The following is a 17,689-nucleotide window of genomic DNA, read 5'->3' as shown; positions in this document are numbered from 1 at the left end:
ATCGAGCAAGGTAGCCAGTCCGTTGTGGTGGGGCCACAAGTACCCTCTTAGTTGTGGTCTGCTGACCACACAGGGATCACTCTGCTGATGCATCTATTCCCTGGCATACGTGGGGAGGCAAGTCGCCCTGGACATCTGGAGTCGGGCAACGGTTACCTACATCCATACTCTGCAAGCCACCTGACGGTGTGTGGGGGAGGGTACCTTGAGTACCTCTATCGGTCATCCCTTCTATTCCAGTCTCGTATTGTTCGTGGAAGGAAAGATTGTCGGTATGCCTCTGTGTGGGCTCTAATCCCTGGATTTTATCCCCACGGTCTCTTCACGAGACCTACGTAGGGGGGAGCAATATACTGCTTAAAGTTTCGAGAACATACCTTCACCGAAGAGTCAACAGAAGCCCATACCAAGCAACTGAGCGTCTCTCCTGCAGAGTCTTCCACTGGAGTTTATCCATCATCTCCGTAACACTTTCGCGATTACCAAATGATCCTGTAACAATGTGCGCTGCTCTCTCTCTCTCTCTCTCTCTCTCTCTCTCTCTCTCTCTCTCTCTCTCTCTCTCTCTCTCTCTCTCTCTCTCTCTCTCCCCCCCCCCCCCCCCCCCCCCTCTGTCAACCCTATCTGGTACGGATCCCACACTGCTGAACAGTATTCAAGTAGAGGGCGAACAAGTGTACTGTAACCCACTTCCTTTGTTTTCGTCTTTACCATCGATTAATTTTATATGGTCATTGCATTTTAAAGCACTCCTAATGCCTACGCCCAGATAATTTATGGAATTAACTGCTTCCAGTTGCTGGTCTGCTATTTCGTAGCTAAATGATAAGGGATCTATCTTTCTATCTATTTGCAGCACATTACACTTGTTTACATTGAGATTCAATTGCCATTCCCTGCACCGTGCGTCAATTCGCTGCAGATCCTCCTGCATTTCAGTACAATTTTCCATTGTTACAGCCTCTAGATATATTACAGTATCATCCGCAAAAGCCTCAGTGAACTTCCGATGTTATCCACAACGTCATTTATGTATATTGTGAATAGCAACGGTCCTACGACACTCCCCTGCGGCACACCTGAAATCACTCTCAATTGAGAGAAATCTTCCGAAGTAAGAATGACATGCTGCGTTCTGTTGTCTAGGAACTCTTCACTCCAATCACACTATTGGCTACGCTCTTATTTTGTTCATTAAACGACTGTGGGGAACTATCGAACACCTTGCGGAAGTCAAGAAAAACGGCATCTACCTGTGAACCCGTGTCTATGGCCCTCTGAGTCTCGTGGACGAATAGTGCGAGCTGGGTTTCACACGATCGTCTTTTTCGAAACCCATGCTGATTCCTACAGAGTAGATTTCTAATCTCCAGAAAAGTCATTATACTCGAACATAATACGTGTTCCAAAATTCTACAACAGATCGACGTTAGAGATATAGGTCTATAGTTCTGCACATCTGTTCGACGTCCCTTCTTGAAAACGGGGATGACCTATGCCCTTTTCCAATCCTCTGGAACGCTACGCTCTTCTAGAGACCCACGGTACACCGCTGCAAGAAGGGGGTCAAGTTGCTCCGCGTACTCTGTGTAAAATCGAACTGGTATCCCATCAGGTCCAGCGGCCTTTCCTCTTTTGAGCGAGTTTAATTGTTTCTCTATCCCTCTGTCGTGTATTTCGATATCTACCATTTTGTCATCTGTGCGACAATCTAGAGAAGGAACTACAGTGCAATCTTCCTCTGTGAAACAGCTTTGGAAAAAGACATTTAATCTGTCATCCTCTGATTCAGTAGCATTTTGGTCACGGTGTCTGGACATTTTGTTTTGATCCACCTACCGCTTTGATAAAAGACCAAAATTTCTTAGGATTTTCTGCCAAGTCAGCACATAGAACTTTCGAATTCATTGAACGCCTCTCGCATAGCCCCGCTCACACTAAATTTCGTTTCGCGTAATTTTCGTTTGTCTGCAAGGCTTTGGCTATGTTTATGTTTGGTGTGAAGTTCCAGTTTCCTAACTCGGTTATTGTACCACGGTGGCTCTTTTCCATCTATTACGATCTTGCTTGGCACATACTCATCTAATGCATATTGTACGATGGTTTTGAACTTTGTCCACAGATCCTCAACACTATCTGTACTTGAGACAAAACTTTTGTGTTGAGACATCACGTACTCTGAAATCTGCTTTTTGTCACTTTTGCTAAACGGAAAAATCTTCCTACCTTTCTTAATATTTCTATTTACGGCTGAAATCATCGATGCAGTAACCGATTTATGATCGCTGATTCCCTGTTCTCTTGAAAGTTTCACCTGTTCTACTGTCACTCAGGTTTTCTTGTTTTATCAGTGAGACACCCATACTGTAAATGGTTCCAGTAATCTGAGCATATCTTTACAAAGTCATTGAACGACACGTTCGTTCCGACATGTGCTAGGTAAATGTGTTTTAAATTGAAGTTGTCTTATTTGAAGGCTATAATGAGGTTTGTGTTATTCCAGAATCACTAAACAGCTTTTTAGGGATATGACTTAGAGAAAATAAATCAGCACCCATATGACGACCGAAACAGAAATATTTTCGAATCTGGTCTTTGTTTTCCACGGTAACATCGTCAAATATGAAGACGGTGCTACCGCTTTCACTGAATGTCGTGTATGTGATATCCCTCCCCCTGAATAAGCAAAAGGATTCCGTTCTTCTAATTACGTGTACAGTATTTACCAAATAAAGCTTTTTGACATGCAACAAATTCAGTGCGTATCTCCCTCAAGCCAATAGGCGACTCACAGTACGCTGGTTTTTCACACAAGCATTTCATCTTCATCTAGTTCTCGTTAGGTTTAGCGGCCATGTGCCAACAAAGGTGTTGCTTTAAATCGTCAATGAGTACACAGTGCACACGTAGGGAGTTTTAATCGTTGGTTGCCTAGCATAGAGTATGCATACAATGATGTAGTCTGTCCAGCTCAAGACCTATGGCAGAGTGCATCGTATAATTTCATAACTGAGGGATGTCAGTGAAATTGGATGAGTCATGATACAAACACATAATGCACAAATACTTTTATCTGTTGTAATAGGAAGTGTCACACCAGTAAGGCGAATGTCTGGGGGAGAACGAGTTGGATAATACTCTGAAAATGTGTTAAAGGGTCAATTTCAGATGACTGCTGATTGTAACCAAATTTAGAGTTCCACTGGGATGTTGTGTTGACTCTTGAACATCCCTATATTGATCAATGTCGTCCCTTAGGAATTCACACACAAACTGCTGAGGTCATGGGTCGCTAGTCTTACACACTACTTAGCGTAATTTTGTGTACGTGAGCCTGATGGCTGGTCGATCAGCGATCGGCTTATCTTTGGCGCGTCCCCGGGCATGAGTATCTTTGGTTTTTCGGCTGGGGCGCGCGGGACGGCGAGAGGCAGTCGGCGAGAGGCAGTCGGTTTGGGGCGGCTGGTGAGACTGGCGGAGTAGTGGCTCGGGCGTAAGGTAGGTTGCTTCTTCCTTCTGGCAGCCACCGCGAGCGGATGTTCGGCCGGAATGTCTGCAGTTTGTGGTGAGCGTAGTGTGGACAAGTACTCGTAGGATGTGCTCCCGGCCTGACTCTTAGCCTGTGTTACTTGTGGGTGCCGACCCCCTTGTCTGTTACTGCTTCCGGGTGTCCTGTAAGATTTCTGTGGCATTCTGTGTTTCTGGCTCAGCCTAGAAAGGGGAAAGATTTGTAGCTCAACTGGAAAGGGGGGTGTGTTCGATTGGACATCTTTTGGAATTCCTTAATGCTGTAATTTAAACAATTTCTTTTTTATATGTTCTTTCAGAATTAGCACCTGTTTCTTTGGGACACTAACGTTACGCCACTCCTGTTTGAACTGCAATGAGTATTTGTTATTCATGAAATGAAGTTCATTTAATGTCTCGCTGTTTTCTGGGGCACGCATCTGTTATTGAACTCATTTTGAAGTGTTCTGTCAGGTGAAGACTGCTCCCCACTTCAGTGTATATTCTTTTTAGTAGTATTGTAAGGTTTTTTTGGATATTTGTCAGTGGGGTGTATTGATTCATTTTGTTTCTCTGTTTCTTTTGAATTATGGAGAATTGTTTAGTTTATCTGGTTACTGGCTTAACTCGCGCTTCACGCACTAAGTCAGCTGATATTGAAATTGATATCAGAGATTAAAAAAACACAGATTCAGATGTAACTTCATTTATGTTGTTTGACATAAATGTGTTGGATTGACCTTAATGAATTACGTGCAGTCGAAGTAAGGGACCCAGTCCTTCATTAGTGCTTAACAGTGGCGTGTGGTTCGGGTTGTGAACCCCGTGCTCGGATCAGTATGGACAATAAACACTCGAACCTCCGGCGGAAAGGGCCACGCGATTCGTGTCATGGCGCCTCTAATCTCGCAGCCACTACGTCAGCATTGGGAGAAAAAGGTCGTTAGAATGAAATAAGGGAAATCAGAGCTCGCACGGCAAGATATAGGTGTTCTTTACTACTGCAATCTCGAACAGAGCACGGAAAACACGAATTATTGTGGAGGTGGTTCGATGACCCCTCTGCCAGGCACTTAAGTGTGTAGATGTGTAGTAGTTTTGTAACCTTCGTATATGTATTGCCATCTACGTCATCTCTCCAGAGTGTATTTGGTAACTGTTGTGTTTCGAAGGGACGCTGATACTTGCACACGTCGTATCAACAGGTGCCACATATGCCTGTCTGTGTTTCCGCACCAGTCACAGATTTGCCCCACTTGAGCAGACACTCACCACATCTTCCTCGGCCTGTTCCGATGCTGTTGAGGGTGATATCCCATATATATATAGCTCTATCCGTTTCTGGACACATCCCCTTGGGTGTGTTTTGTGGTCGGATCTTAGCTGGAGGCGTGTGAGGAGGGAAGACGTGGCTGCCTTGGCGTGGAGACAGTTCGGCTCGGCTGGGGTTGTTTGCGTCTGGACGCAGAGTGGGAAGGCCGGACCGTGATTTTGCGGTTAACAGTGTGGACATCAGCGTGGTGAGCCGTTTAACTTGATTCGCAAGGGGAGCAAAATCTCGCCTGTTGTACTTTGTCGAGCCTGAGTTTGAAATACCTTCTATGTGCGGCGGGATGTCATTTCGTCCTCCTCTCTCTCCGTCGCTGGGATTGCTATCCTCGTTGACCGTCCCACGGATGTATATCGATGGGCTACGCTGCTCTCCGTACTCTACGAGACGCCGGTGATGGAAGTGCGTCGTTCAGTGGCACGTTAGTCTGGGTGCTTAATGTTTGATCTTCAAATGCATACTCTTAAAGTGGCACTCCTTAGTTTGCCTTGCTCAGTTACATTGGGGTTTATTTTGTCTTGCGGTGCTTCCGCTTTCCGTTAAGGAAGGTTAAGCTCGTTTCGCCACTCCGTACGACGCTTGGCACCTCAGCAGGCGGGTCGGAGCCACCTTCGCGACTAAAGGGAAGCCTTTGGACTGAGAGGTCTCGTGTTTTGCATATTGTTCATAAATTGTTCTTTTGGTATTAAGTTGGCTGAGGTTTCTTATGGATTTCCCGGCATTTGGTCTGTTGTCCGGCCCGGGCTAGGTCTCGTTATTTTAAAAGTCTGTCCTTGTTTTGGCTTAGTACGATTTTGGTTGACTGCCTGGTGGTTCTGGTAGTACTCCGGGTCGCTGTGGTTGTGTTGCATTCTGTAAGGGGTTGCGCGCTCGGAGCCGCGGAGCACCGTTTGTGTGAACTGCTTCACTGGGGAGCACTGATCGGGCCATTCTAGGTCCTCTGTATCATGCAATGATTTTATTATTATTTTAAAGTACCATTATCACTTAAATGATTTAATTCTTGTTGCGTTAATTGCAACTTGGGTACTGACAAATTTAGTAGTGTAATTACGGAAGATTTAATAGTAGCACATTCCCCTTTACCTGTTTCGTAGTCTGTTAATTACCGAAAGACCTTAAGCTCGTTGTCATATGTGATTTTCTTAAATTACTGTATTTTTGTCATGTTATTGTGTTTTTTTAATTTGCCGGTCACTGGTGTAGTGTTCAAAGTATTAAAATGTTTCAGGTAGCTGTTACTTGGGTGGAACACGCGGAACCGCACCGGAGAGAGTAGTTGCGTGCCTTACGTGTGCGTTGCTGGCGCGGCCTGGTGTCCGTTGTTTGTTTTGGTGCACCTGAGTTAAGTATTGTGTTGCCTCCTCCCTTGCGGCCCCATTGTGTTCTTCTCATAAGCATTTCCTTCTAGGCTTTTTAGTTAATTTTATGCTAGTATATTAATTTCTTAGATTGGTAGCATTATGCGGCCTTCATTGTGCACACCGTTTGTCATAGCGGAGTTGATGTGCCATTGTAATTTCTTAAACTCCATTGTGTGTGCCCTTTGTGATACATATTGTCATAACAATTTCAATATGGCAATTATGTCTCATATATCATGATGTGTGTGTGTAATGGTGCAATAAATGGAGGCATGAAGGGCGCCAAAAACAGAAATAACAATCCTCCTTTCTTGTCCCTATTGGTACGCTATCCTTGTACTTCTGTTGGTAAGCCACAACAGAGGGTAATCCCCCCCCTGCGGGTCCGGGGATTAGAATAGGCCCGCGGTATTCCTGCCTGTCGTAAGAGGCGACTAAAAGGAGTCCATCCCCCTCACGGGGGTTGTTAGCGCCTGCGTCCGGAGACGGACGGTTCCACGACCTATAATCGTGGTCTTTTTGGTTTTTCACTTCTCGTTTCTTCCTTCCTTTTGTTGGTTCCCTTCCTTGCTCTTCTCGACCTCACTGTCTTCCTTACTCATTCCCTTGACTTCTCCTTGCCTTCTCATTGCCTTTTTCTCCTTGCCTTCTCATTGCCTTTTTCTCCTTGCCTTCTCATTGCCTTTTTCTCCTTGCCTTCTCATTGCCTTTTTCTCCTTGCCTTCTCATTGCCTTTTTCTCCTTGCCTTCTCATTGCCTTTTCTCCTTGCCTTCTCATTGCCTTTTCTCCTTGCCTTCTCATTGCCTTTTTCTCCTTGCCTTCTCATTGCCTTTTTCTCCTTGCCTTCTCATTGCCTTTTTCTCCTTGCCCTCTCATTGCCTTTTTTCCCTTGCCTTCTCCTTGCCTTCTTCTCCTTGCCTTCTCATTACCTTCTTCTCCTTGCCTTCTCTGGTCTCCGCCTCGGCGTTTGAGACAGTCTGTCCTCTTTCTCCCTCTCTCTCTTCTTTTTCCTCTTCTTCCTTCCTCCCTGTGCGTGCCTGAAGGCCGACCCACGCGTTCGCACGCGTAGCCGGTGACGGGGTAACGCGTAATTCCCCGCCCTGGGTAGACATGTAAGGCACGCGCGTACCCCCTGGTAAAGGCCAGGCCCGGGGAGGGGTGATTGCCTGAGCTGATACCTTCTGACCATGCCGATTGGTCCCTCCGTCTGTTTCTCGGGAGGTGTGACCTGAGGTGTAAACATTCACCTAAGGCGGGAGTGCCCTCTGAGAGGGTCCCCACAAGGAAGGAGCGCGCCATCGGAGACGCTGGCAATCATGGGGGATTCCTCCGCAATGGATTCTACTCCATCTCTTTCGACTTCGACTCAAAAACGGAAACGTGACCAGCCAACAGTGACAAAAGTACTACCGCCTGCCCCACAGTTTCTCGTAGTTTCTCGATCTGAGGACGGAAAGGATTTTTCCTCTGTCAACCCTTTCGTTATTCAGAAGGGCGTAGATGCCATAGCCGGATCTGTCAAATCTTGTACCAGGTTGCGAAACGGCACCTTATTACTAGAAACTGAGAGTGCCTTTCAGGCACAAAAACTGCTTCGGGCCACCCTCCTGTACACGTTCCCTGTCCGGGTGGAGGCCCACCGAACTTTGAACTCGTCTCGTGGTGTAGTGTATACTAGCTCCCTCGACGGATTGACTGATGAGGAGCTTCAATCATTCCTCGCTGAGCAGGGCGTGACGGCTGTCCATAGGGTCATGAAAAAGGTCAACAATGACCTTGTACCGACCCGGACAATTTTCTTGACCTTCGATAGTGTTAAGCTGCCATCGCGCATTAAGGCGGGATACGAGGTTATTTCTGTTCGCCCCTATGTCCCGACACCTACGCGCTGTTACCAGTGTCAGCGTTTCAATCACACTAGACAGTCTTGTTCCAATGCAGCTAAATGTGTCACTTGTGGCAGGGATGCCCATGAGGGTGACTGTCCACCTCCGTCTCCTCGTTGTGTGAACTGTCAGGGTGACCATGCCGCATCCTCCCGCGACTGTCCTGTCTATAAGGAAGAACGCTGTATCCAAGAAATTCGGGTCAAAGAGAAAGTGTCCACCTCGGCTGCTCGCAAGCTATTGGCTAGTAGGAAGCCCACGCTGCTCCCAGCGGGGAAATACAGTACTGTCCTCGCCTCTCCTCGGACTACCCGGGAGGTAGCAACCCAGACATGCGATCTGACCTTCAGCACCACGGTCGTCCGTTCGGCCAGTGCTAAGATCGCGCGGTCGACGTCTCCTCTTCCTCCCATCACCCCACAGACACGAGCACCTTCCTCAGCTTCTGCTAAGACGAAGACATCGAAGTCAGATGCACGGGCCTTCAAGAAGGAACCATCCCGTGCAGACTTCCTCCGTACCTCGACCTCCCAGCCTTCGACCGGTACTTCCACTACACGTCCTTCCAAAAAGGCGCATAGGAAGCACAGTTCTCCTTCCCCGCCACGGCGCATTCCTTCTCCTGCGCCACCCAGCGGTTGCCGCCCCAGGCCGTCATCTGTTTCGCCTGGCCGCACCGCTGGTAGCCGTACATCTGGCCGTTCACTGGCGGAGGAAGCTCCCCCTCCCGGCCATCCTCCCGAGATGGCCGATGACCCTATAGACCACATGGACGATGACTGTCCGCCTACTGATAGCGGCGGCAGTGCTCGCTCGAAGCCAGGCCCTAAGCGGCCTTCGAGGTGACCACTTCTCTCATCTTCCTTTTCTTATGATGGCACTTATTCACTGGAATATTCGCAGCATTCGCTCCAACCGAGAGGACTTGAAGTTGCTGCTCCGCTTGCACCGTCCGCTCGTCGTAGCCCTCCAGGAAACGAAGCTACGCCCATGCGATCAAATTGCCTTGGCACACTACACCTCTGTGCGTTTTGACCTACCCCCTGTGGTAGGTATCCCAGCTCATGGAGGGGTTATGTTGCTGGTCCGGGATGATATTTACTACGATCCCATCACGTTGCACACCGGCCTGCAGGCAGTTGCCATCCGCATTACTCTCCCCACTTTTACGTTTTCCTTTTGTACCGTTTACACTCCATCGTCATCTGCCGTTACCAGGGCAGATGTGATGCAACTTATTGCTCAGCTACCTACACCACTTTTGTTAACTGGAGACTTCAATGCCCACCATCCCCTTTGGGGCTCTCCATCATCCTGCCCGAGGGGCTCCTTGTTAGCAGACCTTTTCAACCAGCTCGATCTTGTCTGCCTCAATACTGGCGCCCCAACCTTTCTTTCGGACACATCTCACACCTATTCCCATTTAGACCTCTCTATATGTACTCCCCAACTTGCACGCCGGTTTGAGTGGTATGCACTTTCTGATACATATTCGAGCGACCACTTCCCGTGTGTTATCCATCTCCTGCAGCATACCCCCTCTCCGTGCTTCTCTAATTGGACCATCTCCAAGGCAGACTGGGAGCTCTTTTCTTCCAGGGCGACCTTTCAGGATCAAACCTTTACAAGTTGCGATCGTCAGGTCGCACACCTCACGGAAGTCATTCTCGCTGCTGCTGAATATTCCATCCCTCACCCTCCTTCTTCTCCACGTCGCGTACCGGTCCCCTGGTGGACCGCGGCATGTAGAGACGCTTTACGTGCTCGTCGACGTGCTTTACGCACATTTAAACGCCACCCTACAGTGGCGAATTGTATCAATTATAAACGATTACGTGCTCAGTGTCGTCGTATTATCAAAGAAAGCAAGAAAGCCAGCTGGGCTGCTTTCACAAGCACCTTCAACAGTTTTACTCCTTCTGTTGTCTGGGGTAGCCTGCGCCGGCTATCCGGCACTAAGGTCCACTCACCAGTTTCTGGCTTGAAGGTCGCGAATGACGTCCTTGTAGCCCCTGAGGCTGTCTCCAATGCCTTCGGCCGCTTTTTCGCAGAGGTTTCGAGCTCCGCTCATTACCACCCTGCCTTCCTCCCCCGCAAACAGGCAGAGGAGGCTAGGCCACCTAACTTCCGCTCCTCGAATTGTGAAAGTTATAATGCCCCATTCACCATGCGGGAACTCGAAAACGCACTTGGCCGATCACGGTCCTCTGCTCCAGGGCCAGATTCTATTCATATTCAGATGCTGAAGAACCTTTCTCCTGCGGGTAAAGGTTTTCTTCTTCGTACATACAATCGCATCTGGATTGAGGGACATGTTCCCGCATGCTGGCGCGAGTCTATTGTTGTCCCAATTCCTAAGCCGGGGAAGGACAAGCACTTGCTTTCCAGTTATCGACCTATCTCGCTTACCAGCTGTGTCTGTAAAGTGATGGAGCGAATGGTTAACTCTCGATTGGTTTGGCTGCTCGAGTCTCGACGCCTACTTACCAATGTACAATGTGGATTTCGTAGGCGCCGCTCTGCTGTTGACCATCTGGTTACCTTGTCGACCTTCATTATGAATAACTTCTTGCGGAAGCGCCCGACCGCGGCTGTGTTCTTTGATTTGGAGAAGGCTTACGACACCTGTTGGAAGGCGGGCATTCTCCGCACCATGCATACATGGGGCCTTCGCGGTCGCCTTCCTCTTTTTATTCGTTCCTTTTTAATGGATCGACAGTTCAGGGTACGTGTGGGTTCTGTCCTGTCCGACACCTTTCGCCAGGAGAATGGGGTGCCACAGGGCTCAGTCTTGAGCGTCGCTCTCTTCGCCATCGCGATCAATCCAATAATGGATTGCCTCCCAGCTGATGTATCAGGCTCCCTTTTCGTGGACGATTTTACCATCTATTGCAGCGCGCAGTGTACACGTGTACTGGAGCGCTGTCTTCAGCGTTCTCTTGACCGTCTTTACTCCTGGAGTGTCGCCAATGGCTTCCGTTTTTCTGCCGAGAAGACGGTCTGTATTAACTTCTGGCGCTACAAAGAGTTTCTCCCACCGTCCTTACGACTCGGTCCCGTTGCTCTCCCAATCGTGGAGACAACAAAATTTTTAGGCCTTACATTTGACAGGAAACTTAGCTGGTCTCCACATGTGTCCTATTTGGCCGCCCGTTGTACCCGTTCTTTAAATGTCCTCCGTGTTCTCAGTGGTCTGTCGTGGGGAGCGGATCGAACCGTCCTACTTCGTCTATATCGGTCGATCGTCCGCTCCAAGCTGGATTATGGGAGCTTCGTATACTCCTCTGCACGGCCATCCATCTTACGCCGCCTCAACTCCATACAACATCGGGGTTTACGACTTGCGATCGGAGCATTTTATACCAGTCCCGTAGAGAGTCTTCATGCTGACGCTGGCGAATTGCCACTCACCTACCGGCGCGATATACTGCTTTGTCGGTATGCCTGTCGGCAACTGTCAATGCCCGACCATCCGTCTTATCGTTCCTTTTTTGACGACTCTCTTGACCGTCAATACGGGTTGTATGTCTCTGCCCTGCTACCCCCTGGAGTTCGCTTTCGTCGCCTCCTTCAACACCTTAATTTTTCACTCCCTGCAACCTTTCGAGTGGGCGAGAGCCGCACGCCACCTTGGCTCCAGGCTCAGGTCCGCGTTCACCTTGACCTCAGCTCGCTCCCAAAAGAGGTCACCCCCGGTTCGGTCTACCACTCCCGTTTTTTAGAACTTCGTTCAAAGTTCATCGACATGACATTCATTTATACAGATGGCTCTAAGACCAATGACGGGGTCGGGTGTTCCTTTATTGTTGAGGCACAAAGTTTCAAATACCGGCTCCATGACCATTGTTCTGTCTTCACAGCTGAGCTCTTTGCCCTCTACCAGGCTGTTCTTTACATCTGCCGCCACCGACATTCTGCTTATGTCATCTGCTCAGATTCCCTGAGCGCCATCCAGAGCCTCAGTGATCCGTACCCGGTTCACCCTTTCGTACACCGGATCCAACGCTCTCTTCAGCAGCTGGTGGACGTCGGTTCTCCAGTTAGCTTTATGTGGGTTCCTGGCCATGTCGGTATCCCTGGGAACGAAGCTGCAGATGCCGCGGCCAAGGCTGCGGTCCTCCAGCCTCGGACAGCTTTTTGTTGTGTCCCTTCGTCCGATTTTAGCAGGGTGATTTGTCGGCGCATCTTATCTCTGTGGCATGCCGATTGGGCTGCACTTACCGACAACAAGCTTCGGGCCTTAAAACCTCTTCCTGTGGCTTGGACGTCCTCCTCACGCCCTTCTCGGCGGGAGGAGGTCATTTTAGCCCGGTTAAGAATTGGACACTGCCGGTTCAGCCATCGCCATCTGCTGACGGCTGCGCCGGCGCCGTTCTGCCCATGTGGGCACTTGCTGACGGTTAGACACATTTTACTGTCCTGTCCAGATCTTAACACACTGCGCCTCGATCTTAACCTGCCAAATACTTTCGATGCCATTTTAGCGGATGACCCACGAGCAGCTGCTCGTGTTCTTCGTTTTATCAATTTGACACACCTCGCTAAGGACATTTGATGATGCTGTTTTTTAATCCTATGCCTGTCAGTCTGTCTTTTATCGTGTTTTCCCTTTTAGTTGTTGTGGTCAACTTGTGCCTCGCGGTGTATTCTTAGAGTAGTCAGGGCGCTAATGACCATTGAAGTTGTGCGCCCTAAAACCACAAAAAAAAAAAAAAAAAAAACAGAGGGTAATCCAAATTGCCTGAGGGTGACCATATCCACGGGATTTGCTCTGGGTGTAGGGAAGTTTCAAATATTGTGGAGGACAGTTTCGTTGCCAACAGTGTTCCTATTCAGTGTCCGTGAGAGTCCTGGCTATGATAAGAGTGGGATGCCTCGATCTTTGCTGATAACACAAACCTTCCAGCATTGAACGAAGTCTTCTTCGCTCTGCACGGAATACAGTCTTCTGGTATTCGTGCGCTACTGCGTTCTTCCAACTGGTATTAGGAAATGGATTCATTAAGTTCTATGTGCAGTCTGACATAAAAACTGACCGCCGGCCGGCCGCCACAGATACTAAGTCCGAGTCGTTCAGTTAAGGTGGCCAATAAAACTGACCGCCCCTGACAACCAAGTCCGGCCATCTGCACAATCTGGCAACACTGTAAGATGGGGAAGAGTTGGAAGGAAGTGTTGTCTACTTCCGAGTCGATACGGCTGGAGTGAGCCCGTGGTCTTGCGACTCTGAAGTTTACAATGCACGACGGTTAGCGCATGTTCGCGTCCAACTGATTTTTTTTTTTAATCACATTTCGGTCTAAAGTTATGAGTGATTGAACATCGAAGACAATTCGCTTAACATTCTACCACCCGCAGTAACAAGTATTCCAGAAACAATTCCGCAGTACAGCTCGTGGCTGCGTCGCGATCACAACAGCTTACGCTCGGGCGTTTCCTGGCGCTGCAGCGGCCACCGGCCAGACGCCACCCGCCGCCCGAAATTCGGCGCCGCCCAGGTGAACGCGGCGCCACGCTGTGTATATATCAACTGTCATTTTCGAATTTGAAGTTCTAGTTATCATCTTGCAGTTAAGCATAGGATTTTGCATACCTGAAAATCATGAACTACAGTTAAACGTTGTGTTGCAGATGTTACTCCTTTTTCCACTTGCAACTCAATTTTACAATGCTTACTTTTGGTGTAACAGAGGGGTGAATGTAGAGGAGGCAGCTAGAAAGATGTGAACTGTGCGTGGAGCGAGTGCCTTTGTTGAAACAATATCTTTTTCTGGCGTATTTTTCCCAAAGATCGTTCTGGCATGAATGATTTTCCACATTAAGGAAGTCTCGACTACTGATGTATGTGACAGATTACCAATTTACCATCATGCGACATTTGCATTCAACAGGCAAAGTCCAGAAGTCTGGTGTAGGAGTACTGCATGCTCTAATTCGAAACAACAAAAATCAACGGAGTGCCTATTATTGAACGTCATCAGGTCGCTCATTGAGCATTCCTACGCAGTACTGTTACTGGTGACGCGTTATGATGCCTTTATCGCTAACTTCCTACGAAGAAATGAAAGGCTGAGCCCCACCAAAAGACGTAGACTAGAGCAAAGAGTATTGTGAACATAATATTTTACATTTGATAGTTCCATAAGTGTGTTATGGACTACGAATTCTGCCCCAAGGGGTGTGCGCAACACAGCTGGAATTTGTTGTCAACAACTGAGACACCTTTTGGTCGCAATGTAAGAAAGTCGAGCAACAAAACTACATCACCTGTGCTACTGCATGATAACTCATTCTGTTGACTTGAGAAACAAAACTATCCAGGAGATCGAGAGACTACTTTCCTATCAGACACTTGTATTGATACGGAAGTCCTCTCTCAAGCACTTGTCACTCTCGTCATACATTCGTAAAATATTACCTTTCCCGCTCTTGATCGATCAACCGTCAAGGCAATTCATTTCTAGACGACAATACTCTTATGGTTTAATGACATCGTTAAAAGAAGTAGGTTTCTACTGGCGTAGAATTTGTGAACAACTGTTGCATTGTCAGATTGTTGTAGATATCGTGAAAGAAAATTCAGCTGCTGATTACTAAACGCAACAGTAATCGTCAAAGAGAAATTAAAGTAATGGAAAATGCAAATAAAATATTCACTTTACTAAACAAATTAAATTCAGCTTACTACAGAAACATCACGACGGTAGTCTATCTTAATAAAGCATTAAGTTCAAAAATGGTTCAAAGGTCTCTGAGCACTATGGTACTTAACTTCTGAGGTCATCAGTCCCCTAGAACTTAGATTTAACTAGTTCTAACATAAAGACATCACACACATCCATGCCCGAGGCACGAGTCGAACCTGCATCCGTAGTGGTCGCGCGGTTCGGTGGCGTTCCTCTGGCTGCCGGGACACGCTGGTATCTGTGGGAATGAGGCGGCCGATATAGCGGCCAAGGCTGCAGTCTCTCTTCCTCGGCCAGCTACTCAGTCGCTTCCCTTCACCGATCTACGGAGCGGTTTATGTCGCCAAGTTGCTCATTTATGGCATGCGCATTGGTCAACACTTCCCCATAATAAAGTGCGGGAAGTGAAAGCCCTTCCTTGCGCTTGGACCTCTTCCTCCCGAACGCGTCGTCGGGAGGAGGTAATTTTAGCTAGACTCCGGATAGGGCACTGTCTTTTTAGCCATCGACATCTTTTAAGCGGCGATCCTCCCCCACTCTGTCCCCACTGCTCTCAGCTGTGGACGGTCAGACACCTTTTAATTGAATGCCCCTATTTTAATCCGTTACGCTCCCGTCTACAGCTATCGCCTGATCTATCGTCGATTTTAGCAGATGACACGCGCTCAGCCGACCGCGTTCTCCAGTTTATTAGTGACAGTGAAATGACGTCATTTGAAGCTTTTTTGGGGACAACCAACCCCTTTCTGTAGTGGATTTTTAAGCATTCCTTCTGCTTTTAGTTTCTCAAATTTTATGACTTTGTTCCCATTGCTGCTGGTTTTAAATTTCGGTTTTTTCCTGTTTCCTAAGTCACGGGCTGGGCGCTAATGACCATAGAAGTTTTGCGCCCTAAAACCACCAAAAAAAAGTCCCAAGCAGAGGCATATTACAAGTGTTAAAACCACTCAGGCAGATTTATTTTTTTAATACGTAAAGTAAGTTGCTAATAACTTTGAGTGTGAGGTTATTGGAGTTGTTTTTAAATATAGTGTAGTTAACATAAAGACCAACTAATACTTCAGTAATCCTGCCGAGATAAAGTTTAAGGGCGAACATCTAGATCGTGAGGCCAGTATGAAGTCTCAGGCACTGGAAAAGGAATTGCAACTAAGTTTAAAATGTATAGGCCCTATGTAACAAGTGACTGGATTGGAGCAAGCAAGTTGAACAATTCACAGCGGTTTTGTCACCATCTCCTTCAAAATACAGCTACATTTAGGGAATAACATATGCATAAAACAGATATTAAAATTTTTCACATTGAAATGGGAGTCTTTACCCAAGTTGAAGTGTTAAACTTCATCTCCAAATTTAATCTTTCTAATAAACTTGTCTGCAGCCCTTGCTCTTAATTTGGTTCAAAGAAAGATACTGGGTGTTGGAAAGGTACATTCTCACCCTGTGAACTTACCTGCAACTGCAGGAACAAACTTCATTAAATTCTTCAGTTTTAGCTTTGTAAGAGCCTTAGCAGTGCATTAGCAAGTGGTCTCGGGAAATGCTAGTGCGTACAGTGAGCAGTGAGTGGCTATTGCAGGGGATATGTGCTCATGGTCACAGTCAGATGGCATTTCCTGAAGCTGTTCAGTAAATTGTTGTTGTGGTCTTCAGTCCTGAGACTGGTTTGATGCAGCTCTCCATGCTACTCTATCCTGTGCAAGCTGCTTCATCTCCCAGTACCTACTAAAGCCTACATCCTTCTGAATTCAGTAAATTATAAGTGTGCAAATATGTGGTGGAAGCTACTGTATTCTGTTGAAATTCAAATAGATTTTATTTATCTATGGTTTTACATGTGGCATTGCCAGTAAATATTAAATCATATAATGTTGGTGTAAATACAGTTACATTGTTATGTAGACAAGCTGTTTCTTCCACATACTTAATTCAGTGTTTCAAGTTACGCAGACTGCAAATATTTAAAAAAGTTACAACTTGCATTATAACGACACATTTTTAATAAAAGATCTGTGTTATGGGAAGCATTTTCCTTTTGGTATTTATCTACAATATTTTACTGACAAATTCATAAAAATGAGCATTTGCTGAGCTGGAAACTTCTCTTGCGTTCTGGCATTGGCCCACAGTCTGAACGAAAACCAGCTACTCAAAACTGTGTGCAGTTGTTTTGCTACATGTTAAATATTTTATGTTGCAGTCTTGAGGGATCCTTCCCCTCCTCCTTGAATCTTGGGTTCGCCTCGTCAGGTTACATGAAACATTTGTACACGTTTGTTTTGCTCATACTTGTACAACATTTCACATGCCCCACATACTATTGGATGAGTAATAAAATCTCAACAGTTTTAGTCCTCTCAAAGTGCAGGTGGCTCTTTTAATTGCATTAATTAAAAGTTCTAAATAACAGAGCAAAATTTGCTAGTTGGGATGGTTCATTTTTAGCAGGAGACAGGAACGTACATGTACATATATCTACAATCAACAACAAAAAACGAAAATAATCACAAATTTTTCAAACTACCAAACTTGCATGGGTTCCACAGCTGGTCATGGCTCTTTCTGGTTTTTTGGTCTTAAATTTGGTTGGTATTCTTTGCTCATTCCAGTTTTGATCAACATGTTTTCACAAAGTTTATTATGTAAAAGATATCACACAACAGATTATAGTATGTCTACATCATCACACATAATCAGCTGTTATTACATACATAGAATTTTTTCCTTCAGCCTAAGCTCATGTAATATTCTAGATAGTATGCCTGTTATTTTTCAAGTGAGGACAGTCAGTCAATGATAATCCAAGTCGAGGTGATCAAGATAATACTTCCAGTATTTAAAGTAGGTTTTAGTATAAAGAAATGCTGTGTGTCAGAAATAACTTACATTCACTCACCATTTTAATCATTACAAAG

General features: G+C 46.7%; 1 protein-coding gene across 1 annotated transcript in view; it reads right to left on the bottom strand.

The window, feature by feature from the left end:
* LOC126442630 (mucin-5AC-like) overlaps positions 1–17,689 on the bottom strand; it is a 44,524-nt gene that overhangs the window by 24,905 nt on the left and 1,930 nt on the right. The window lies entirely within an intron of this gene.

This window comes from Schistocerca serialis, unplaced genomic scaffold (genome assembly GCF_023864345.2).
Source record: "Schistocerca serialis cubense isolate TAMUIC-IGC-003099 unplaced genomic scaffold, iqSchSeri2.2 HiC_scaffold_1393, whole genome shotgun sequence".
Lineage (NCBI taxonomy): Eukaryota > Metazoa > Arthropoda > Insecta > Orthoptera > Acrididae > Schistocerca > Schistocerca serialis.
The sequence above is the reverse complement of the archived record's forward strand: the minus strand, read 5'-3'. Positions and strand labels throughout refer to the sequence as shown.